The sequence below is a fragment of the Lipotes vexillifer genome, unplaced genomic scaffold (genome assembly GCF_000442215.2).
Source record: "Lipotes vexillifer unplaced genomic scaffold, Lipotes_vexillifer_v1.1 scaffold817, whole genome shotgun sequence".
NCBI classification, from domain to species: Eukaryota; Metazoa; Chordata; class Mammalia; order Artiodactyla; family Lipotidae; genus Lipotes; species Lipotes vexillifer.
Window position 1 is genome coordinate 521,036 of NW_006799071.1, and position 26,048 is coordinate 547,083.

The 26,048-nt window shown below is 36.0% G+C and overlaps 1 protein-coding gene across 1 annotated transcript in view; it reads left to right on the forward strand.

Annotated features, from left to right (window-relative positions):
* SLC2A13 (solute carrier family 2 member 13) overlaps positions 1 to 26,048 on the forward strand; it is a 441,864-nt gene that overhangs the window by 231,689 nt on the left and 184,127 nt on the right. The gene's annotated exons all lie outside the window — the stretch shown is intronic.

The following is a 26,048-nucleotide window of genomic DNA, read 5'->3' on the forward strand; positions in this document are numbered from 1 at the left end:
ATAAAGGACTGCATAGGATATCCTAACAACTAGGTGAGAGTCACTAAAGAAATTAATGTGGTTAACTTAAATAAAATAGGAAAATTATTTATGTTTTATTAAACTCTGTACTGCTATGAAAGATTGGTAAATACTGATGTAACTTAAATGTGCTATTAGTTGATTTGGTTTTAAATGCTTTAGACAGTTTTTTTTCATATTCAATTAATTTATCATTCATCTTTCCATGTAATAAAACTGAAGCATCTTAGAGGGAAAGAAATATGCATTTTATTTTATTTTATTAAATCATTGAATCCTCCATGTTAAGAATCTAATTAAAATGCAGCTTTTCTAAAGTAATGGTTGTTTTGGTTTTGTTTTCATTAATTATTTCATAGGCAACCCCAGAATGAGCCAGATGTTGGGAGTCATTAGATAACAGTTTTAAAGCATCGGTTATAACTATGCTCCAAGAGATGTAAGATGATGTGTTTGTAATGAATGAAAAGATAGGGAATCTCAAGAAACTATGAAGAATAACCAAATGCAAATTTTACAATTGAAAAATAAAGTACCAGAAGTAAAGTGTTTACTAGATGGCTTTAATATCAGAATGAAGACAATAAAAATCTGAAGAAGAGAAAGAAAAAAGTTTTTTTTGAGTAAAGGTAGCCTCAGATTATGTGAGGCAGTTTCAGAAGAAAAATGGAGTCCCAGATGGAGAGAGTGAGATAATGGAGCAGGAATAAGAAATAGAAAAAATACTGGCAGAAAAGCCTCTGAAATTCGTTCGGAGATACAAATTTACAGATTTATGGACTCAACAATCTGTTTTTTGTTATTTAGTTTTAAGAGTATTCTGTGTATTGTGGCTATTAATCTCTTATAGGATATATGATTTGCAAAATTTTCTCCCATTCTGTGGGCTACTTTGTTAATCTGTTGATATTGTTTTTTGTTTTTTGTTTTTTTTGTGGTACGCGGGCCTCTCACCGCTGTGGCCTCTCCCATTGCGGAGCACAGGCTCCGGATGCACAGGCCCAGCAGCCATGGCTCACGGGCCCAGCCGCTCCGCGACATGTGGGATCCTCCCAGACCAGGGCACGATCCCGTGTACCCTGCATCGGCAGGTGGACTCTCAACCACTGCACCACCACGGAAGCCCTGATACTGTCTTTTGATGCACAAAATTTAAAAAAAAAATTCAAGAAGTCTAACTTGTGTATTTTTTTCTTTTTTTGCCTGTGCCTCTGATGTTATATATAAGAAATCATTTCATGAAGCTTTTGTCCTGTGTTTTCTTCTAAGAGTTTTATAATTTTAGGTCTTACATTTAGATTTTTGATCCATATTGAGTTAACTTTTGAATGTGGTGTTAGGTCAGGATCCAATTCCTTTCTTTTGCATTTAGATATCCAGTTTTCCCAGAACCATTTGTTGAAAAGACTGTTAAAATTCCATATGAATTTTCTATCTCTATTTCTGAAAAAAACATCCCTGAGACTTTTGTAGGAATTACATTGAATCTGTAGAACACTTTGGATAGTATTGACATCTTAGCAATATTAAGTCCTCCAATCCATGAACGTGGGATGTGTTTCCATGTATTTACGTCTTCCTTAATTTCTTTTAGAAAAAAATGTAGTTTTCATTGTACGAGTTTTTCACCTCCTTGCTTAAGCTAATTTCTAAGTATTTTATTCTTTTTGATGCTGTTGTACATGGAATTATTTTCTTTATTTCCTTTGAGATTGTTCATTGTCATTGTATAGAAATGCAACTGATTTTTGTCTGTTGGCTTTATATCCTGCTACTTTGCTGAATTTATTACTTCTGGCAGAATTTTTATAGAAACTTTAGGGGTTTTGGCATAGAAGACCATCTTATCTGCTAACAGAGATCATTTTACTTCTCCTGTATTTGTCTTGCCTAATTGCTCTGGCTAGAACTTCCAATACTATGCTGAATCGAAGTACAAAATGGGCATCCTTGTCTTGTTTCTGATCTTGGAGGAAAACCTTTTAGTCTTTCACCATTGAGTATGATGTTTACTATGGGTTTTTCTTTTTTTTCTTTTTCTTTTTTTTTGCGGTACACAGGCCTCTCACTGTTGTGGCCTCTCCCATTGCGGAGCACAGGCTCCGGACACGCAGGCTCAGCGGCCATGGCTCACGGGCCCAGCCACTCTGCGGCATGTGGGATCTTCCCGGACCGGGGTACGAACCCGTGTCCCCTGCATCGGCAGGCGGACTCTCAACCACTGCGCCACCAGGGAAGCCCATATGGGTTTTTCTTATATTGCTTTTACTATGTTGAAATAGTTTTCTTCTATTCCTGGTTTGTTGACTGTCCTTATCACAAAAGGGTGTTGAATTTTATCAAATGCTTTTTCTGCATCAATTAAGATGTGATCATGTGATTTTTTCCTTTTGTTGATATGACATATTGCATTGATTGATTTTCATATGTTGAACCATCCTTACATTCCCATAATAAATCCCACTTGTTCATTCTTTTAATATACTGCTAAATTCAGTTTGCTAGTTTGTTCATAAAGAATGTTGGTCTTTAATTTTTTTTTTTTTTTTTTTTTTGCTGTATGCAGGCCTCTCACTGTTGTGGCCTCTCCCGCTGTGGAGCACAGGCTCCGGACGCGCAGGCTCAGCGGCCATGGCTCACGGGCCCAGCCGCTCTGCGGCATGTGGGATCCTCTCGGACCGGGGCACGAACCTGCGTCCCCTGCATCGGCAGGCGGACTCTCAACCACTGCGCCACCTGGGAAGCCCTGGTCTTTAATTTTATAATGTCTGTCTGGCTTTGGTGTCTGGGTAATGCTGGCCTCATTGAATGAGTTAGAAAGTGTCCCTTCCTCTTCAATTTTTTGGAAAAGTTTGGAAAGGATTGATAATAGTTGTTTAAATGTTTGAGAATTCACCAGTGAAGCCATGTAATCCATGGCTTTTCTTTGCTCTAAGATTTTTGACTACTGATTCAAACACCTTAATAGTTGTAGGATTATTCAGATGTTCTGTTTCTTCATAATTTAGTCTTAGTAAGTTTTGTGTTTCTTGGAATTACATGTAGTCCATTACATGTAGGTTATCCAATTTATTGGATACAATTGTTCATAGTACTCTCGTATAATCCTTTTTATTTCTGTAGTATCTGTAGTAATGTCTGCACTTTCATTTCTGATGTTAGTACTTGAGTCTTCTCTTTTTTATTTAGTCCATCTAGCTAAAGACTTGTCAGATTTATTGATCCTTTCAAAGAATCAACTTCTTTTTTTAATTCTTCTAGTGCTTTTTTGTTTTTTAATTAATTAATTTATTTTTGGCTGCATTGGGTCTTCGTTGCTGTGCGCAGGCTTTTCTCTAGTTGTGGCAAGTGGAGGCTACTCTTCGTCACAGTGCACGGGCTTCTCATTATGGTGGCTTCTCTTGTTGCAGAGCATGGGCTCTAGGCACACAGGCTTCAGCAGTTGTGGCATGTGGGCTCAGTAGTTGTGGCTCACAGGCTCCAGAGCGCAGGCTCAGTAGTTGTGGCACACGGGCTTAGTTGCTCCATGGCATGTGGGATCTTCCTGGACGAGGGCTTGAACCCATGTCCCCTGCATTGGCAGGCAGATTCTTAACCTCTGCACCACCAGAGAAGTCCAGAACCAACTTTTGACTGCATTATTTTTCTTTTCTTTACTTTGTTTACCTCTAATCTCAATTATTTCCTTCCTACTGCTAGCTTTGGGTTTAGTTTATTCCTCTTTTTCTAGTTCCTTAAATTGTAAAGTTAGGTTGTTGATTTGAGATCTCTCTTATTTTTTAATGTAAGGGCTTATGGCTATAAATTTTCCCTTAACACTGCTTTTGCTGCATCCCATAAGTTCTGTTATGTTGTGTTTTTGTTAGTCTTTACATATTTTCCAATTTCCATTGTGATTTTTCTTTTTTGATCTATTGATTGTTTAAGATTATGTTTAATGTCCACAAATTTGTGAATTTTCCAGTTTTACTTCTGTTATTGATTTCTAACTTCATCCCGTTGTGGTCAGAGAAGATACTTTATATGATCTGTATTTTTAAATCTATTGAGACTAATTAATGACGTAAAAACACATGGTCTATTTTGGAAAACGTTCTGTGTGCACTTAAGGAGACTATTTTGTATATGTCTGCTAGGTCTAGTTGTGTTAAGTTCTCTGTTTCCTTACTTATCTTCTGTCTGTCTTTCCATTATTAAGAGGAAGCTATTGAAGTCTCCTGATCAGAGTGTAACAAGGTTTCTGAAGGTTCTTCTTGAGGAAGATGAAAATCAGTAATCATAGCGATTGTTGAAGTATCACAGTACTTGTATTCAAGCAACATTTATTTTACTTGATAAAAGCTCCAAAGCACAAGAGTAATAATGCTGGCAATTTCTTCCTGGACGGGCTTGAACCCATGTCCCCTGCATTGGCAGGCAGATTCTTAACCTCTGCACCACCAGAGAAGTCCAGAACCAACTTTTGACTGCATTATTTTTCTTTTCTTTACTTTGTTTACCTCTAATCTCAATTATTTCCTTCCTACTGCTAGCTTTGGGTTTAGTTTATTCCTCTTTTTCTAGTTCCTTAAATTGTAAAGTTAGGTTGTTGATTTGAGATCTCTCTTATTTTTTAATGTAAGGGCTTATGGCTATAAATTTTCCCTTAACACTGCTTTTGCTGCATCCCATAAGTTCTGTTATGTTGTGTTTTTGTTAGTCTTTACATATTTTCCAATTTCCATTGTGATTTTTCTTTTTTGATCTATTGATTGTTTAAGATTATGTTTAATGTCCACAAATTTGTGAATTTTCCAGTTTTACTTCTGTTATTGATTTCTAACTTCATCCCGTTGTGGTCAGAGAAGATACTTTATATGATCTGTATTTTTAAATCTATTGAGACTAATTAATGACGTAAAAACACATGGTCTATTTTGGAAAACGTTCTGTGTGCACTTAAGGAGACTATTTTGTATATGTCTGCTAGGTCTAGTTGTGTTAAGTTCTCTGTTTCCTTACTTATCTTCTGTCTGTCTTTCCATTATTAAGAGGAAGCTATTGAAGTCTCCTGATCAGAGTGTAACAAGGTTTCTGAAGGTTCTTCTTGAGGAAGATGAAAATCAGTAATCATAGCGATTGTTGAAGTATCACAGTACTTGTATTCAAGCAACATTTATTTTACTTGATAAAAGCTCCAAAGCACAAGAGTAATAATGCTGGCAATTTGGATATACCAAAGAATGGTCATAAACTGCTTCCTTTAAGTGGAAAGGTGAAAGTTCTTGACTTAATAAGGAAAGAAAAAAGTCCTTTGCCAAGGTTGCTAAGATCTATGGTAAGAATGAATCTTCGATCCATGAAATTGTGAAGAGAGAAAGAAATTTATGCTAGTTTTGCTTTCATACCTTAAACTGCAGAAGTTAGGGCCTCAGTGTGTGATGAGTGCTTAGTTAAGATGAAAAGGCATTGAATTTATACAATGAGATATTTTGAGAGAAAGAGGGAGACCACATTCACATAACTTTTATTATAGTATATTGTTATAATTGTTCTATTTTATTGTTATTGTTGTTAATCTCTTACTGTGACTGATTTATAAATTAAACTTTGTCATAGGTATGTTTGGGAAAAAATGTAGTATATGTAGGGTTTGGCACTATCTGTGGTTTCAGGCATCCAATGGGGGTCTTGGAACGTATCCCCCATGGATAAGGGGGGACTCTTGTAACAGTATTGGGAGGATAGGAATATGAGCAAGATGTTTGTGTGGGTGGTAGTAGGAATAGTAACAGGGGGCTAAATCCCTATGATTAAGGGAATAATGGATAGGAATTGCTAAAAATTTTTATCAGAAAACATCAACATACAGACAGATATAGAAGTAAATAACAACTGAAAGTAGAGTGGCAATGACCTCAGAAATGAGTTAGAAGTGATATAGGGAACTAGTATTATTAGATACTTGTGTGACTTTTTTAATAATAAAAACCAAAATAATTTATCTAAAAGAAATTAAGCCATGAAAAATTATAAAATTTCCAAACCATAGCTTGTAGACTTTTGCATATTTCTTTACCCTTATTTCAAAAATACTTCTCTTGTTTAATTTTTTTAAATATACGAATGAAAAGTACTAATGTGCTGTCATTGTACATGCTCAGCTGGTATAAGTAAATTTGGTCATTGACATGTATTACTATGGCTGCTTTCTTTTTTTAAAGATTAACATTCAGTGGTAAAAGACAAATGACAGAAGTTGAAAGATTGAAGTAAAATACACTCATTCAGCTCATCTTATTACTTTCTGACTTGTTTTAGGTTGATATTACAAATGCAAATAATATATCTATATCTATATCTATATATATATCTCTCTCTATATATATGAAAGCTGACCTTTTCATTCATGTGGTATATTACATATCATATTCCGTAATATGTATGGTGATATTAATAAATGTTGAAGCATGTTTTTAAAGGAACAGTCCTTGGCAGATTTTCTGCAGTGTGTTAACATAGACAGACAAAGAAACTTGTTCTTCGTAATTAGTATCTCTGTGGAGTCAGAAAAAGGTGAAGGCCTTTCAACTTGCTAAATGACTAATTCAGCTTCCCACATAACTTACTGACATCAAAATAAAAACCTGGATATCTCTTATGCTTGAATATTTGGTAAAAGTCTTCATTTTAACAAGTTTAAACATTTTGTTTTCAAGAATGTTTTGAGTTCTCTGACAGTTAAAGACTGTAGGATATTTTGTGCAAACATTAATTATACTTGTTTAAGAGTTTACATTGTTAATGTATTCAGAAGAGAAATGAAAGTCATTTTAAAATAACACTTCTTCATTCTATTTTGTTTTTGTTATTTACCTTGATAAGCTATATTCAAAACAAGTAATTTTGCAGCTTTAAGTATAAAAGCCTTCACAAAAAAATAGAATTATTATAGCTTTAGTGGAGAAATGAAAATAATAGCATGTTTTTGGTTTTAATTCTTTTCCCACATTTGTATTATTTACATGTCTTATGTGTTTATAAAAAAGGATGTGCTTATGCTAATTTTACCTCATAAACAGGTAAAATGTGCTTTGAGGGAGACAGAACAGATACTGAGGTGCTAAGAGATTTGTAAATATTTTTGTTTTTTGTAGTTTTTCCATTTTTGCTTCTTTTTTAGTGTATTTTTATTGTGGTAAAATATATCTAACAAAAGTTGCCATTTTTACCATTTTTAAATGTACAGTTCATTGGCATTAATTACATTCACATGTTGTACAGCCATTACCACTATCCTACTGCTAGAACTTTTCATCACCCCAAACAGAAAATGTATACCCATTAAGCAATAATTCCCCATTTCTGCTTTCCCTCAGCCTCTGATAATGTCTAGTTTATTTATTCATTAATTTTTAATAAAAATAAAATATAAACAAAATATATTTATAAATATGATGTTATAAATAATATTTATTGTTATATTTAGGTTAAGTGGCTTTACCTTATTGAAAGGTTGATTTCAATATTACTTTACCTGTTATTTGAATTAGTCTATTGGCACATGAAATGCATTCTGATTATTATGTAGTAATTTAACTTTAAATTAACTTTCCTTTTCCCTTAGCTAGAATGTTTAAGACACACATACAAGGATTACTATCATATCCAATATAATCAGTTGGGGTTACTTCAGTGCAGCTATGTTACTCTTAGATGGTGCCTCATGGCCAAATCAGAATTGTGAATTGCCAAACTAAAATAGAACACAAAAATATGGTAATACTTATGCCTTGCACTGATATCCTTTGTAGAATATTTTGTAGGTCATCAATCATGGACTCATAAGCAGTAATGTATATCACTTGAGAACAGTGTACTCAGTACAAACAACTAGAGGTACTAGAAGCTCCCAGTGACTTTTCTTTGCAAGGATGGCTGGGATACATTCCTGCATACTTAAACATACTGAAGGCTCCTGAAATGGGGGAAATGTGACAGCAGGGCAGGAGAGAGCTCCCTTTCTTTGTCAGTGGCTTCTTTGAACTAAGAGGAAACTCCTGCTTCAGAAAGACTCTCCAAGATGTTATTAATAACTGAAGATTATCATTTTCCAGGAACAGAAAGAGGGAAATTCATGCACTGAAAACAAGCTAATCTTCCAAGGCAAACACCAGAGATTGTGCACAAAACTCAATTCTAACACTTGACAATTACCCCTTTTGCAGCTCTTATATAGGCAATCCTGTTACCGAACACAAGATCATGTGCCTGATGCACAGTGAGCCCAAACAAACTGAAACTTTGGAGTTCGGAGCAGAGAAAGGTTGTAGAGCCATGCAAGGAGTCAAGTGGCTTGTGCCCCCAAAACCCCTGAACTCCCCAATGGTTTTCAGGGAGAAGTTTTTATAGGCAAAATTTGGGATGAGAGCTACAGGGTCTGTGACTTTCTTCTGATTGATTGTTGTGAGGTAACAGGGCAGTGTTCCAGGACTCTTGTGATCAGCCTGTAGTTACCATCCTCCTGGGTGGGGGCCTTAGTTCCTGCAGAAGAACTCAAAGGTACTGTTAAGTATATTCTTCCTTCAGGAAGAACCAGGACACTGCCCCAAGGCTGTAGTATTGTTTCTTGACCACCCCTCCTTATTTTCTGCATTCCCTCCCTTCCCTGACTAGAAACTGTTTGAATCTGCCCTTTGGAACTCCGGGGGGTGGTCAGGAAGGCTGAATGAAGCCTATTTCCTACAAACAAGAAGCAGGGGACAGGGGCTTCCCTGGTGGCGCAGTGGTTGGGAGTCCGCCTGCTGATTCAGGGGACGCAGGTTCGTGCCCCGGTCCAGGAGGATCCCACATGACGCGGAGCGGCTGGGCGCTTGGGTCATGGCCGCTGGGCCTGCGCGTCCGCAGCGGGAGAGGAGAGGGCCCCAAGAGGGTCCTGCTGCATTTCAATCCCAGTGCTAAATATCCCAGTTAGAAATCCTATACATAAAGTCAAAATCAGTCAGTTATGTTTCAATTTTTTTTTTTTTTTTTACATTTTAGTATCACCCTTAATCCTATCAGGCTTGTGGTTTTCTGTATTTGAACTACTCTTTGCAAAAAATTTTATACAAAGAACTGAAATGCTTAGTTCCAGTGTTGTTTAGCCCTGCTTATTATTTACACAGCTAATGAGGGCAGGAACCGGCTTTCTTTTAATTATCTGTCCCTAGCTTTTGGCATAGTACCTGGCATTTAGTAGGCATTCTAATGATAGCTAAGGTCTATTCAGGTGTGTTTGTGTGCCAGAATGCTTTGCACAGATGACTTTCTTTAATCCTCACAATACATTTGTATGGTTGGTTTGATTACTATGCTGATTTTACAGGTAAGGAAGCTGGAGCTCAGTGACCTGTTTTGCCTGAGGTCTTAGAGCAGTGATCAGTATAGCTGGCATTCAGAGCCTGAACTTCACCCCAGAGCTCTTAACTACTCAACTATACTGTGTTTATAAATGATTGTTGACCAGAGTGCTTTGTTAAATGAAGGAAGAAGCCAGGATATATTCTGCTGTTGTGTTCTGTTCAGTTTTTAGGTTTATACCCCAGTTCTCAGCAGTATAAAGGTTATGAAGAAGTACAGAGGTTAAGAAGAACTCTGGTACAGTTCTACCACTAGCCAACCTTATCCTAACTTGCCGCTTTCCATAGTATAAGCCATTAACCAGTCAGAGGAATTGGTTAAGCATGTGCTTAACTAATATGCTAGGTTTCCTGGGAGATAATTAATATGTAGAAATTCATAGCCTCTTGTTATATATTATACATACATACATGTAGGATATGGCTGATTCTAGTTACATACAGAAAGAAAAGTTTAAAAAACTATATACATATTATATATATATATATATATATACCACATCTTTACCCATTTGTCTGTTGATGGGCAGTTGAGTAGTTTCCATATCTTGGCTATTGTTAATAATGCTGCAATGGACATAGGGGTGCATATATCTTTTCTAATTAATGTTCTATGGTGTAGTGCGAGCATCTTCGAATGTGTCTTGGATGATGAGAAATATAAGAAGGTGCATTTTCCTTGATGAGCACAGGCCAGCTGGGACTCCTTTTACCAGGGATCAGTTTGCTAATATTTTCACAGCTGAACTCTTAAGTAACAAGACTAATTAAAATAATGTTATTCAGAGATAATAAGTTATCAAGGTGCCAAGTCTGGTTTAGGTAAAATCATTTGAAATTTAATATAATATTTGAAATTTAATATAGTAGTTTGGGGGAATGAGAAAGAATGCACTGTAGAGCTTTTCACATCTAATCATCACAATATATGGGAACATGTGGGAAGAATTCTCTTTAGATAAATAAAATCTAATTAAAGCAATGGTGATTTACATTAATATATGACCACCAGGTAGGGTAAAAATTGCTGTTTTTTAATGAAGTTTATAAAATATTAGGCACTTGTAGATTTTCTTTGTTATGTTTGTGTATGTTTATACTTTTAAGATTTTATATTATGGTCTAAAACATTTATACAGTTTTTTTGGAACATGTTAGGATAACTATACTTTGAAACCTATGGGTTGATAGATTTTTTTTTAATTACTGTATTAATTATGTACTGTTGACTTAAAAAAAATGCACCACGTGAGAGTTGTGAGTCAAGTTTTATTTGGGGCAAAGTGAGGACTATTTATTTGGGGCAAAGTGAACATTTCAGATAGTTCTGAGAAGCTGCTTCAAAGAGGTAATGGGGAAAGTCAGTATATATGTTATTTTGGTGAAGGGGGAGTACATACAATCAAGCACATACTTTTTTGCAGAAGGTTTCTGCTAGTCACGAGGAGCAGTCATCACCAGGAAGGATTTTAGTGCTTTTCTAGATATGAGGAGATACAAGAATTGGGCTCATAAAAGCGGCTCCTGAAAATATCTGACTATCTGAAGACCTGTTCTGCCAGTTTTTCCAGAGCACAGAAGGCCTCATTTCTGCTCTCCACCATGAACTCCTTTCAGGTGGTGTTGAAAATCAGCAGCCGCAGCAGCTCATGATTTAATCCTTGTAGAGTTAGCTGGCAAGTGCCAATTTCTTGTTGACAGTATCATAGAGAAATTTTAGACATATTAGTAAACATTCTTGAAAAAAAAAAGGAGTAATGTAATATATTGTTAAAAGTAACAGTTGATCTTGATTATTTTTCTTTCATAAGGTACCTTTATTTACCTTAGCATGAAACAAGATACAGTGATATCAATAAGGTCATCTGTGATGTAGTTATCCATAATCACAATCATATATTTTTTAATATTGAAATACTAAGGGATTTTTTTCATTGTAGCATTTTACTTCAGCATTAGCCAAGAAGAATATTTATCACATATACAGTTTATTTTCTTCCACATTAAAATATTCATAATCTGCAAGCATCTAGAAACTTCAGGTCTGGTTATAACTAAAAAGTTTTTCTTTAACTCTTTCTAAAATCCTATGCACATGTGCACTCACCATCCATCCTATTTTTTAGATACATATAAAATATGGTAAAAATAATTGTATATTTGTTTCTCATGAATGATGATTTACTGTACCATGAAGTCAGCTTTCTGATATTCATAGTCATTGCTCAGTATAAATGTTACCGAGTCCAAGCTCACTCTGCTCGCTGCACAACAGGCCAACGAATCAGAGACAAGGTGTTGAGGCAAAGAATACAACTTTATTCAGAAAGCCAGCAGACTGAGAAGATGGCAGACTAAAGTCTCAAAATAACCATCTTATCAGGGTTTGGATGCCAGTTTCTTTTATAGCATAGAGAGGGAGAGGAGATAAGGAAGTAAAGTAAAAAGGCCATAAGTTTTGCAGACATCACCTGGAGTGGCCAGCCTCTGGGAGGGGATGTGTTAATTTCTTCTTCCTTGTAGCCATCCACAGGTGGACAGGGTCTGGATGTTTGCCTGAACAAAGGCACTTTGGTTTAACATTCAGACAGAGGGGCAGGGTTCCCCAAGGCAGATATTATGTATAGACAGTATCCTTTTAGTGAACAAAAGCATCTGAAAGCAAATGTTAAAGTAAAAGAAACAGATCCAACATGCAGTCAAGATTTGGCTCTTCCCTGTCAAAGTTGAATAGAAGCTTCCTTGACCTTATTAAGGACTAACTGTAAAATTTGCATGGGGGGATTAATGTCTGATATAAAATTATTTTATTTGAATTAAATTCTTTATTTTAGAGGTTAAGATGTGAAAAAAGTTCTTGTTAATCAGGAAAGGGTTCTAATTAGTCAAGTAATTTTTATGTAGAAAAGCCAGAGGAAAGACAATGGTAACTATGTAAAGTGATAGATATATTAGTTAGCTTGACTGTGGTGATCATTTCACAATGTATATGTATATCAAGATATCAAGTTATACTCCTTAAATATATACAAAATCTGTTTGTTATTTTACCTCAATAAAGCTGTTTTTTGTTTTTGTTTTGTTTCAAAAAGAAAGAATAAAAAGCCAGTATAGTGAAGTGTCTCAGAGCATAGCATCTGATGATGTAAGCTATGTGATTTAAATATTAAAATAATTCTCATCTTTCACTTTAGTGAATAATTTAATTCTACTCAAATATAATTAGTGCACATGGTGTATATATATATATATATATATATATTAACACTGGAGTACAGCAAAATAAAGTAGATAAGATCCTTTCGATTAAAGAATATAACATCTGGGCTTCCCTGCTGGCGCAGTGGTTGAGAGTCCGCCTGCTGATGCAGGGGACTCAGGTTCGTGTCCTGGTCCAGGAAGATCCCACATGCCGCGGAGCGGCTGGGCCCGTGAGCCATGGCCACTGAGCCTGTGCGTCCGGAGCCTGTGCTCCGCAACGGGAGAGGCCACAACAGTGAGAGGCCCGCGTACCAAAAAAAAAAAAAGAAGAATATAACATCTTTTTGAGCACCTACTATACATCAGGTAGTATTCTAGGCACTGGCGATTCCTTGGGAGCAAAACACACAAACTTGGCTGCCTTCATGGAGTTTAAATTTGAATGGAAGATAGATAATAAGCAACATAAAGCAATTAGGTAATATTTTAGAAAGCAAATACTGTAGAGAAAAATAAAATGGAAGGGATTATATGGGGGCTGGGGTGGAGAGGAGGTTGAATTTTAAATTGTTTTAAGGGGAGGCCTCACTGTGAAGGTAACAATTGAAAATAAGTCATAAAAGAATTGAAGGAATAGGCCATGAGTATGTCTGGGGGAAGGGCATTCCAAATGGAGGAGAGAAAACATGCCAAGACTCTAAGAAGTGCCTGGCATGTTAGAAGAGCACCAAGGAGGCCAGTAAGGCTGGCAGTGAGTGGGTGAGGGAAATGAGGTCAGAGAAGTAAAAGGAATTAGTTATAGGAGCTGAAATGCAGAGGACTCTACATTCAGTCAATCTGGGGAAGGATGAGGAGCTCACATGAAGTTTCAGTAGCCTATATATTCATGTATAAATGGGGAAAGGAGTTCAGGGAAGCTGTCCAGGCTGGGGATATGAACCTAGAAGTCAGCAGTGGGTAGATGGTATTTTAAGTCCTGAAACTGAGTGGAATCAACAAAGAAGCTAAAAGACAAGAATAGATCCAAGGATGTTCCTGTGGCACTTTGCATGAGATGGATCCAACCAAGGAGAAGGAGCAGCTTAGAAAGTGCTGTGTCATGCAAACCTAGTAGGGGAAAAAGCTGATATAAGGGAGGAGGGAGTAATCAGCTGTGTCTGATGTTGCTGATAAGCCAATTAATGGAAGGACTAAGAATTGGCTATTACACTTAAAACATGGAGGACATTGGTGGCCTTGAGATAGGGTGGGGCAATCAAAAACCTAATTAGAAGAATAAGTGCAAAAGAATAACAATGAGTACAGCCAAGTCTTTTGAGTTGCATTTTTTTTTTTTTTTTAAAGGGGGAAGTGGAGTCAAGCAAGTTGCATGTTTTTTGGTTGATGGGCATGTTCCAGTAGAGAGAAAACAAATGATGCAGGAGAAAAGGAAGATTGCTGAGTGATGCTCTTGAGTAGGTAACGTGTTTTCATTTGAGCAGAAGAGTTCAAGTTTTAGAGGTAAACACATTTTGTTCAAGAGTGTGAAGACCTCAAAGTTCATGTGAGAATCTAGTAGTGGAAATAGGCTATAGAGTGCTTTGAATATGAGACAAAGGAGAAATGAACTTTATTTTGTAGGTAGTGGGATGCTGTTACAGGGTTCTGAGTAAGAGACTGACAAAATCCTCATTTGAGACAACTGACCTGGCACAAGTGGACAAGATAAATAGGTAGTGGAGAGACTATATATAAGGAGACAAAGTAGAAAGGCATTGCAAGTCTGAACAATGAGAAAATGGTGAAAATACTGAGGGGCCCTGAGTTTTCCATCCTGATAATTAATAAATGATTAATTAGTCATAGATAAAGAATGTTTACAATAAAGAATAACAATTGACACTTTCTTAATTTTTAAATTGTTTTCATTCTTATTTGATGGGCTATACAAAAACAAGCGGCAGGCCAAATTTGGCCCCTGGGCCATTTGTCATCTCGACCTAGGTAAAGAACAAAATAGATGTTTATTGTGCTGCATTGTAAATTTTTCTGTAGAATTCTGAAAATTCTCACAATAAAAAGGTGGAAGAAAGTGATTAATCTTGAGAATAAAAGTAAAACCAAAGAACAGTTTCAAATTTGTTAATTAATCTTCACTGCTAGAATGAAAGGGTAATAAATAAATTGAGGAGAATGCATCTCTTTGAAGAAACCTGACTTCAGTGGAGAAAGAGCAGTAGTTACATACAGGATGAGTGGAGTGTCTATAATTTGTCATCCAAATGGGGATGCTTTTGAGAATGGAAAAGGATGTCAATGATAATATGTCCTGGACAACAGGTACAAATCAATATGTGTGGTCACCCTAGATGTTGGATTAAGAAGGTTGTATTCACTTTCTAAGGCTGCCGTAACAAAGTACCAAAAATGGGGTGGCTTAAAACAAATGAAACATTCTCTCGCAGGTCTGAAGGCCAGAAGCCTGAAATCAAGATGTCTGCTGGGTCATGTTCCCACTGGAGGCTCTAGAGAAGAATCCTTCCTTGCCTCTTCCAGCTTCTAGTGGTTGCTGGCCATCCTTGGCCTTCTAGACACATCACTCCAAACTCTGCCTCCATTGTCACGTGCTCTTCTTTCCTGTCTGTTTCTCTGTCTGTATCTAAATCCCCCTTCTATTTTTCTTATAGACACCAGCCATTGGATTTAGAGCCTACCCTATGCCAGTATGGCCTAACCTTAACTAACTACATCTGCAGAGACCCTATTTCCAAATAAGGTCACATTCTGAAGTTGTGTGGAAACACTGTTCAACCTAGTGCACAGTTTTATTTGATTGGTTGTTTTGTCTTGGTTTGTTGTAAAACAGGAGAGACTTTGCTATGCTTAAGGAATGAGACAAAGTAGCTAATATAATAAAGAACATAAAGATTTTGTTTTCCAGACATGTCTCTGATTTGTGTTGAAGTAAAAACCACTTCAACTAAGTCAAGAAAAAGAGTAACATCATTGAAAGGATACAACAGAAACTTTCATAGCATCCAAGCACTGGAAATTGATGTATCTTGTCAAGGAGAATCCTAGAACTTGAAATTAGAACCTAGTTACTTCCCCTGTCTTTTAAGCTGCCTGTGTCCTCTTCTCCCTTCAACCCCTTCATTGTCTGGCTTTTCTATGCAGAAAAAAGGGAGGGAGGAATTAGTGTGTGAATGTTTATCACAACAGGAAAATGGAGAGAGTGCAGGCCTCCGTTAAGTAGGAGCCAAGATTCTTTACTCATACAGTGAATTGGGTAGCACAGGTATGCTATTTATTCTTTTATCAATATGTGGCATGTTTTGTTGTTCTCTCAGCATGTCAAGCAGATCTTCTCATGCTTTTCACAGAAAATAATGTCAGTGTAGACTCCTGAATATCCCTGAGGATCTTGCCTGAAGTAGTTCTCCATGAAGACTCTTGTGTATATTTCTCCCACCACACACAAAAATTGGAATCCTATATTCTATTCTGCTGCATGTTCATGTTTATTTTAATTTGCTCCACTTCCTCAAAAACTTAAGTTAAAGCTTAAAGAAGATGTACCATATATTAACTCCTGGGATTTTATACTGCCTAGGACAAGGTTGTGATCCTGGGGGTGTGAACACTAAAAGTTACAGACAGTGTGAACATTCTTGTACTCTGGGTATATGAATGATGTAGTGACCGTGTTTCTTAATCCTAAGGGCATTGCATGGTAGATACTAAATGAGTGTTTAATTGATATTTTTATGTACATTTCCTCATTGACAATTAAGGTTTTTTTTCAATTAAGGTTTTTTTTGTTTGTTTTTTGTACTTAAGCTATTTTTTTCATCTTTGGAAACTGAAATTAGGGAAGAAATAAAATTAAGATAAAGTGAATGATAGAGGAGAAGGGAAAGGAAGAAGAAAAGATTGCTTTGCTTTTCAGCCCCATGGGCATTTGTGTTACCAGAGACCTTTGTGCATGCTGTGTCTTCTGAATCAATAGCCTTCCTTTCCCTTTTTTCTGAGCTAACTCTTAAGAACTCTATTTAATCATCCCTTCCTCAGGAAAGACTCTTCTGACCACTCTGATTAGGTCATATTCTCAAAGCTCCATATGCTTCTCTGGAGTCATCATCACATTCTAACTTATTTGTAGGTATCTGATTGATGTGTGTATCCTACCCTAAACCAGAACCTCCGGGAACAGAGGGACCACGTTTGGTTTTGCTACCAGCATAGTGGATGACCCATAGCAGGTGTTCAGTAACTATTTGTTGATGAGTGTGTGAAATGTGACATATTTTACTGGTGTAATTAAGAAAGAGGATTCTTGAAATCTCATGAGGTCATCCAAGGTGGAGAATAAGTAAAGCTGTGTTTTCCCTGTCCTATATGTTAGGGAAGAAGATGAAATTGCTAGTACCTGTGCATACCCCAGGAGAAGAACTGTCTCTGTTTCCACTTTGATTATTTAAATTACACTCCTTCCCCAGGACCATGACTACAGAATTAGGAGGAAAGAGATACTAAGTTCATTAATTACATAAACACATGAACTTCAAATTCTTGTAGAAGTCAGGTTATTGCTGTGCTCTTGATGTTTTTAATATATAATGATGGTGCGAGCCAAAGCTGACCTAGCTGCCTGGTGAGGTCTGTGTTCCAAGGGAACATTTCTGGAAAACATGATTAATTTTAAAAGTGTCTTTCTCCTCACATGAAAAAATGATAATTAACCTTCGTTGTTAATACCATTTAGTTTTAGAATGTCGTTGTGTGTGATATTGGGATACAAATAGTATGTATAATTAAGCTAGCAGCTGAGATTTCCATTTTCAGAATTAAGATTTTAGCAGTAATAGGAAGAAATTAGTTTTGACTTTCACTTTCACTTTCCTTAGCAGTAAACAGGGAGATCTATGTTTTTTATTTTTGTAAGGGAAGCACTGCTGGCCTTAATTTCTCGGAAAATTTCCTCCATACAACTGAGAGCAAAAGAAAAATTCAGTACATTTTGGCAGCTAAGTATGTTCAGTTATGTTCTTTATTATGTACTGCCCTACTTGAGATGTATCTGTGCCATAATGGAACTTAAAAATTAATCCATAATTCATAATTCTTAAATTAATGTTGTCCCTTCATAGTAGTCACCTTAGGAATCGAAGAAGATTGCTGTTTTTAAAAAAAATGTTTCCTTTTTAATTTGCTTGTCAATTCCTAAGGCAAGTTCTTTTAAATATTCTCAGTGGTGGTAGATCTTTGTCCTTTGAGGATGGTTAGATTGTTGGAAATAGGCAGGAATAAAAGGCATTTAGAAGACATTCTGTGTCTTTTGAATTAAGGTAGGTGATCAAGACTTCTTGATTATTTTTTTAACTTTTTCTTAGAAAATGTGCTGTGAATCGTATTTGTCATGATGGAGTCAATCATTGAGCTCTTTATAACACATATATTCTTAAGCTTCAAAATTTCTTCATGATGACTGTGATTAATGTTTGGACATTTTGGATTCTACAGCTATTTTTAAGTTAGCAGTGTGCTTGGTTGTCAGGTTGTCATTTTGATGAACCAACTTGGTCTTGATATTTTTAACCCTAGAATTTTGTGCTTTCTTTATATGTAATACTCAAAAATTCCCTTTCATCACTGGCTATTTTTAAGTTCCCTGTGAAAGATGACAATAAATGCTATATCTTTTACTCACTGAAAATTGATGGGCTAGTTTTTTTCAAAACTTCTATGTTCAACTTTCCTTTCAGAAGGGATCCATATACTTTTAACTCTTCAGCCATGATTTGTCTTTGTGACTGAATCAGGTATCTGACCTTCCCCTTATGAGTATTTTACTTCCTCATGAGGGTGTTTGTATGACTGTCTTATGCATCACTATTATTGTCTGCCCAGTGACAGCATTGCTCTTGACTTTGCTTCAGTCATTCTTTTCATGTCACTGTTAATTCATTTGTCGATGTGATTACCTTTACTGAAAATTTTATGTTAGCTCTTACTGGTTTTTATGCCAATATGAAACATAACCAAGGCCCTGTCCTAGTTTCTTAGGTTTTTGCACGTTATCATTGCCTTTCTTTTTTTTATTATCCCCCCCCACCTTTCCTTCTCTACAGGAACTCAATGTACCTATGTATTTAATACTCAATGTATTTAATATATATTCTTTCAATCTACTAAATTCTTGTTTTGATTAATTTTGTTTTGTGGTATTGTCCTAGAAATCTTGTTCTCTAACTTTCCCCCATAATGTTAGGTTGTTATATGCATTTTTAATACTTCGACTGCTGTATTTTATCCTAGCATATTTATGTAACACATTTAATGTATCCATTTTCCTACTGATAATCTTGGTGCCTCCAACTCTTAGCTTTTATAGAGAATCGTGGATGAACTTCCTGTTACATATCTCCATATTAATTTCTATGAGCATATTTCTGAGGTATTAATATATATCCTGGAATGGAGTTTATGAGTTCTAGGATATTCTTCATCTTTTTTTTAAAAATAATTTTTGCCTCAACTTCAGGTCAATCTTTTTTTTTTTTTTTTTTTTTTTTCGGTACACAGGCCTCTCACTGTTGTGGCCTCTCCCGTTGCGGAGCACAGGCTCCGGATGCGCAGGCTCAGCGGCCATGGCTCACAGGCCCAGCCGCTCCGCGGCATGTGGGATCTTCCCGGACCGGGGCACGAACCCGTGTCCCCTGCATCGGCAGGCGGACTCCCGACCGCTGCGCCATCAGGGAAGCCCTCAGGTCAATCATTTTAAGGCTTTTTTAAAAAAATAAATGTATGTATTTATTTATTTGGGGCTGCATTGGGTCTTCGTTGCTGAGCACGGGCTTTCTCTAGTTGCAGCGAGCAGAGGCTACTCCTCGTTGCAGTGTGCGGGCTTCTCATTGCAGTGGCTTCTCTTGTTGTGGAGTACAGGCTCTAGGCTCACAGGCTTCAGTAGTTGTGGCTCACAGGCTCTAAAGCACAGGCTCAGTAGTTGTGGCACATGGGCTTAGTTGCTCTGCGGCATGTGGGATCTTCCTGGACCGGGGCTCGAACCCGTGTCCCTTGCTTTGGCAGGCAGATTCTTAACCACTGTGCCACTAGGGAAGCCCTAGGTTATTATTTTTACCAAGTCTTTTCATATTATTCTCACATGTGACTTCATCCATATTCATTATAAGCATTTGTGTGTCACCATTCCCAACTCCCACCCCTTCTAACACTTTATACTATGCAACTTTATAAATTTTGGCAATCTGGCAGGTATATATTTTTACCTAATATTTTAGATTTAACTTTTCTCTGATTATTAAAATTATTTATTGAAAATTCCTTTTACATGCATGACCATCCATATCCTTTCCCCATTTCTCTATTGGTCTTCCTGGCTTTTTCTGTCTGACTTGAAGGTGTATCTTATGTATTGCATATATCAATTCCTTGAAGTCCTTTGTTCCAAGTCTATCACCTGCCTGTTCATTCTGTGTTGTCTTTTGTTGATGTAGTCAATACTTTTTTCCTTCATAATTTGTGCACTTTAGATATGTAAGATATTCTGCTTTTTAATAAAGTCACAAAGATATTTTCTTACATTTCCTTCTATTTACAGTTTTGTCTTATACATTTAGTTCTTATATTATTTTGGATTTTTTTTGGTAATGCAAGATTGGGAATTCAATTCTATATACTGAGTCAATTTTTCATTCTCCACTTGACATATAGTCTGTCATTTCCCACTGGTTTGTTATGCTATCTATGTCATAAGTATGTATATATACATAGGCATGATTATAACATGGAACTTTATTCTTCTGCACCCTTAATAGGATTTTTTTTAATATTCCTATGAAGATCCAGTGCATTCTTTGTTAGGTTAATTCCCAGATGTTTTTCTTCTTATTGCACATGTTATCTCATTTTCTATCACATGTTCAACTTGTTTATTTTTGGTGTAGAAAAAAGTTAAGAAAACTTATAGGTTGATTTGGTGACCCAGGACTATGATACTGCTGAACATAAATGGAAAAACAGGCATCCTTGCCCCAGACTTAAAGGAAATGTCTAAAGTTGCTTCACTAAGTACAGTGTTTCCTATAGAATATGATAGCTATTCTTTATTGAGTTATCGAAGTTCTCCTTGATATCTTGTTTTCTGAGTTTTTATTATAATTTTTTGATAATAAACATAAGATAGTCCTGAAAATGATTGGGACATGAAACAGTTTTTTATTGGGAGGTGGGGGAGGATGGTGGTATAAGGTTTTAGATATTGTTTCAACTTCTTAAAAAATTATTGAACTCATCATATTTTCCATTTCACTTTTTTTTTTTTGGTTTTTGTTTTTCAGAATAGATCTATTCCATTCAGGTATTCAAGTCATTGACTTATACTTGTTCATAATATTTATTCATCTATTTTGTGCTTAATCTGTGTAATACTTCATGATAGTAGTTACCCATAGATTCACTCTATGGTTAATTTATATTTTCTGTCTATTCCTTTTGATCCATCTTGCCAGAGGTTTGTCTATCTTATAAATCTTTTCAAAGAGTCAATTTTTGGTTTTGTTAATCATTCCACTTAGAGGGAGGCTATTCAACTCTAGTGAGGTATGGTTTATATAAAATAAAATTTATCATTTTAAGTAAACAAGTTTTGAGTTTTGACAAATGTATACAGTCATAATAAAAAATAGTTATGTTACCCCCAAAAGCTTTCTCATGACACTTTGGAGTCAGTTTATCACCCAGCTATCACCCCTGACAGCTAACTTGGTTGATTTTGTAACTATAGGCTTGCCTTTTCTAGAATTTCATATAAATGGAATAATCATACAGTATGGAGTCTTTTCAGTTAGTATAAGACTTTTGACTTTCAGTTAGTATAAGACTTTTGAATCTCACTTATGTTGTATATATCAGTCATTTTTATCCTTTTATTGCTAGGTAATATTCCATCATAGATACACTTTTTAAGATTATTCATTTGTTGATGAAGATTTTAATCTATTCCAGTTTTTGCCATTACAAATAAAGCTGCTATTAATGTATATATACAAATCATTGTGTAGACATATATTTTCACTTTTGGGTAAATAGTAAGAAATGGAGCTGTCATACGGTGTAATTTTAACATTTTGAGAAATTGTTTTCCAAAGTGGCTGTAACATTTTGCATCTCCATGAGAGTTCTAGTTCTTCCATATCCTGCCAATATTTGGTATAGTCAATCTTGGTAATTTTAGCCATTCTAGTAGAGGTGAACTGGAATCTCACTGTGGTTTTCATTTGCATTTCCTTAATGACTAAATGATGTTTGATATTCCTTTATATGTTTATTTGCCATCCATATATCTTTTTTCAACTTTATATAAGTATAATTGAGAAATAAAATTGTAATGTATTTAAAGTACATGACATAAGGATTTGATAAACATATACATTGTGAAAGAATTTTTACCCCCATCAATTAACGCATCCATCACCTCACATATTTATTTATTATTTTCTAAGACATGGAAACAACCTGAGTATCTAGTGAATGTCTTGGCTATTCTGAATAATGCTTCAGGGAACATGGGAGTACAGATATCTATTCGAGATAGTGATTTTGTTTCCTTCAGTTATATATCCAGAATTAGAATTGCTGTATCACGTGATAGTTCTATTTTTTATTCTTCAGAAATGCCCTCAATACTCAGACAGGTATACTATTTTCCATAATGTCTGTACAAGTTTACATTTCCTAAAACAGTGTATGGCAACTCAATTTTCTCCACATCTTCCCACCATTTGTTATCTCTTATTGATAATAGCCATCCTAACAGGTGTGAAGTGACAACTCATTGTGATTTCAATTTGCATTTCCCTGAGGATTATTGATGTTGAGCAACTTTCATGTCCCTGTTGGCCATGTAAATCTTCTTTGCAAAACTGTCTATTCAGTACCTATGTCCGCTTTTAATTGGGTTGTTTTTTGCTATTGCATTTTATCTTTTATCTTTTGGAAATTACAAATAGTATATGTGGTTTGGAAAGATTTCCTCCCATTCCAAAATGCCTTTTCATTTTGTTGATTCTTTCTTTTGCCGTGCAGAAACTTTTTAGTTTGTTGTAGTCCCACTTGTTGATTTTTGCTTTTGCTTTTGCTTTTGCTGCCTTGGTTTTGGTTTCAAATCCAAAAAAGCACTGCTAAGATCAATGTCAAGAAGCTTTTTCCCTATGTTTTCTTCTGGGAGTTTAGTGTTTAACAATCTTATGATCAAATCTTTAATCCATTTTGAGTTGATTTTTATGTATAAGATAGCAGCCTATTGTGTGGATATCTAGTTTCCCCAGTGCTATTTATCCTTTCCCCATTGCATAATTTTGGTTCCTTTGTTGAAAAATAATTGACCATATATGCATGGATTTATTTCTGGACTCTCTGTTCTGTTCCATTGACTTATGTGTTTGATTTTAATGCCAATACCATATTATTGTGATTACTGCAGCTTTGTAATATAGTTTGAAATTACAGAGCATGATGCCTCCAGCTTTGTTTTTCGTTTTCAAGATTGCTTTGGCTATTTGGAGTCTTTTGTGGTTCCATACAAATTTTAGAATTTTTATGTTCTACTTCTGTGAAAACTGTCATTGGAATTTTGATAGCTTTTGCATTTAATCTGTACATTGTTTTTGGTATTATGGACATTTTAACAATACTAATTCTTCCAGTCTGTGAGCGTGGAATATCTTTCCATTTATGTGTCTTTAATTTTTTAACTAATTTATTAGAGTTTTTTTTTTTTTTTTTTTTTTCTCCTCTCCCTGTTGTGGCCTCTCCCGTTGTGGAGCACAGGCTTCAGATGCGCAGGCTCAGCGGTCATGGCTCATGGGCCCAGCCGCTCCGCGGCATGTGGGATCTTCCCGGACCGGGGCACGAACCTGTGTCCCCTGCATTGGCAGGCAGACTCTCAACCACTGCACCACCAGGGAAGCCCCTAATTTATTAGAGTTTTAAGTGTACAGATCTTTCACCTCCTTGCTTAAATTATTGCTAAGTATTTTATTCTTTTGCTACTATTTTATTTTATTTACTTATTTATTTTAACATCTTTATTGGAGTATAATTGCTTTACAATGTTGTGTTAGTTTCTGCTGTATAACAGAGTGAATCAGCTGTATGTATACATGTATCCCCATATCCCCTCGCTCTTGTGCCTCCCACCCACCCTCCCTATCCAACGCCAATAGGTGGTCACAAGCACCAAGCTGATCTCCCTGTGCTATATAGTTGATTCCCACTAACTATTTTATATTTGGTAGTGTATATATGTTAATGCTACTCTCTCACTTCGGCCCAGCTTACCCTTCCCCCTCCCTGTGTCCTCAAGTCCACTCTACAACTGCGACTTTATTCCTGTCCTGCCCCTCGGTTCATCAGAACCATTTTTTTTTTTTTTTAGATTCCATACATATGGGTTAGCATACAGTATTTGTTTTTGTCTTTATGAAGAACTTCACTCTGTATGACAGGCTCTAGGTCCTTCCACCTCACTACAAATAACTCAATTTCATTTCTTTTTATGGCTGAGTAATATTCCATTGTATATATGTGCCACATCTTCTTTATCCATTCATCTTTCAATGGACAACTAGGTTGCTTCCGTGTCCTGGCTATTGTAAATAGTGCTGCAATGAACATTGTGCTGCATGTCTCTTTTTTATTTTGATTTTCTTAGGGTATATGCCCAGTAGTGGGATTGCTGGGTTGTATGGTAATTCTATTTTTAGTTTTTGAAAGAACCTCCATATTGTTCTCCATAGTGGCTGTATCAATTTACATTCCCACCAACAGTGCAAGAGGGTTCCCTTTTCTCCACATCCTCTCCAGCATTTATTGTTTGTAGATTTTTTGATGATGGCCATTCTGACTGGTGTGAGGTGATACCTCATTGTAGTTTTGATTCTCATTTCTCTAATCATTAGTGATGTTGAGCATCCTTTCATGTGTTTGTTGGCAATCTATATCCTCTTTGGAGAAATGTCTATTAGGTCTTCTGTCCATTTTTGGATTAGGTTGTTTGCTTTTTAATATTGAGCTGCATGAGCTGCTTGTGTATTCTGGAGATGAATCCGTAGTCAGTTGCTTTGTTTGCAAATATTTTCTCCCATTCTGAGGGTTGTCTTTTCGTCTTGTTTATGGTTTCCTTTGCTATGCAAAAAGAGCTTTTAAGTTTCATTAGGTCCCATTTGTTTATTTTTGGTTTTATTTCCATTTCTCTAGGAGGTGCATCAAAAAGGATCTTGCTGTGATTTACATCAAACACTGTGCTTCCTATGTTTTCCTCTACGAGTTTATAACGTCTGGCCTTACATTTAGGTCTTTAATCCATTTTGAGTTTATTTTTGTGTGTGGTGTTAGGAAGTGTTCGAATTTCATTCTTTTCTGTGTAGCTGTCCAGTTTTCCCAGCACCACTTACTGAAGAGGCTGTCTTTTTTCCATTGTATATTCTTGCCTCCTTTATCAAAGATAAAGTGACCATATGTGTATGGGTTTATCTCTCAGCTTTCTATCCAGTTCCATTGATCTTTATTTCTGTTTCTGTGCCTGTACCATAATGTCTTGATTACTGTGGCTATGTAGTATAGTCTGAAGTCAGGGAGTCTGATTCCTCCAGCTCTGTATTTCTTTCTCAAGATTGCTTTGGCTATTTGGGGTCTTTTGTGTTTCCATACAAATTGTGAAATTTTTTGTTCTACTTCTGTGAAAAATGCCATTGTTAGTTTAAGAGGGATTGCACTGAATCTCTATATTGCTTTGGGTAGTATAGTTGTTTTCACAGTGTTGATTCTTCCAATCCAAGGACAATGGTATATCTCTCCATCTGTTTGTATCATCTTTAATTTCTTTCATCAGTGTCTTATACTTTTCTGCACACAGGTCTTTTTCTCTCCTTAGGTAGGTGTATTCCTAGGTATTTTATTCCTTTTGTTGCACTGGTAAATGGGAGTGTTTCCTTAGTTTCTCTTTCAGATTTTTCATCATTAGTATATAGGAATGCAGGAGATTTCTGTGCATTAATTTTGTATTCTGCTGGTTAACCAAATTCATTGATTAGCTCTAGTAGTTTTCTGGTAGCATCTTTAGGATTCTCTGTGTATAGTGTCATGTCATCTTCAAACATTGACAGCTTTACTTCTTCTTTTCCAGTTTGGATTCCTTTTCTTTCTTTTTCTTCTCTGATTGCTGTGGCTAAAACTTCCAAAACTATGTTGAGTAATAGTGGTGAGAGTGGACAACCTTGTCTTGTTCTTGATCTTAGAGGAAATGGTTTCAGTTTTTCACCATTGAGAACGATGTTGGCTGTGGGTTTGTCATATATGGCCTATATTATGTTGAAGTAAGTTCCTTCTATGCCTACTTTCTGGAGAGTTTTTACCGTAAATAGGTGTTGAATTTTCTCAAAAGTT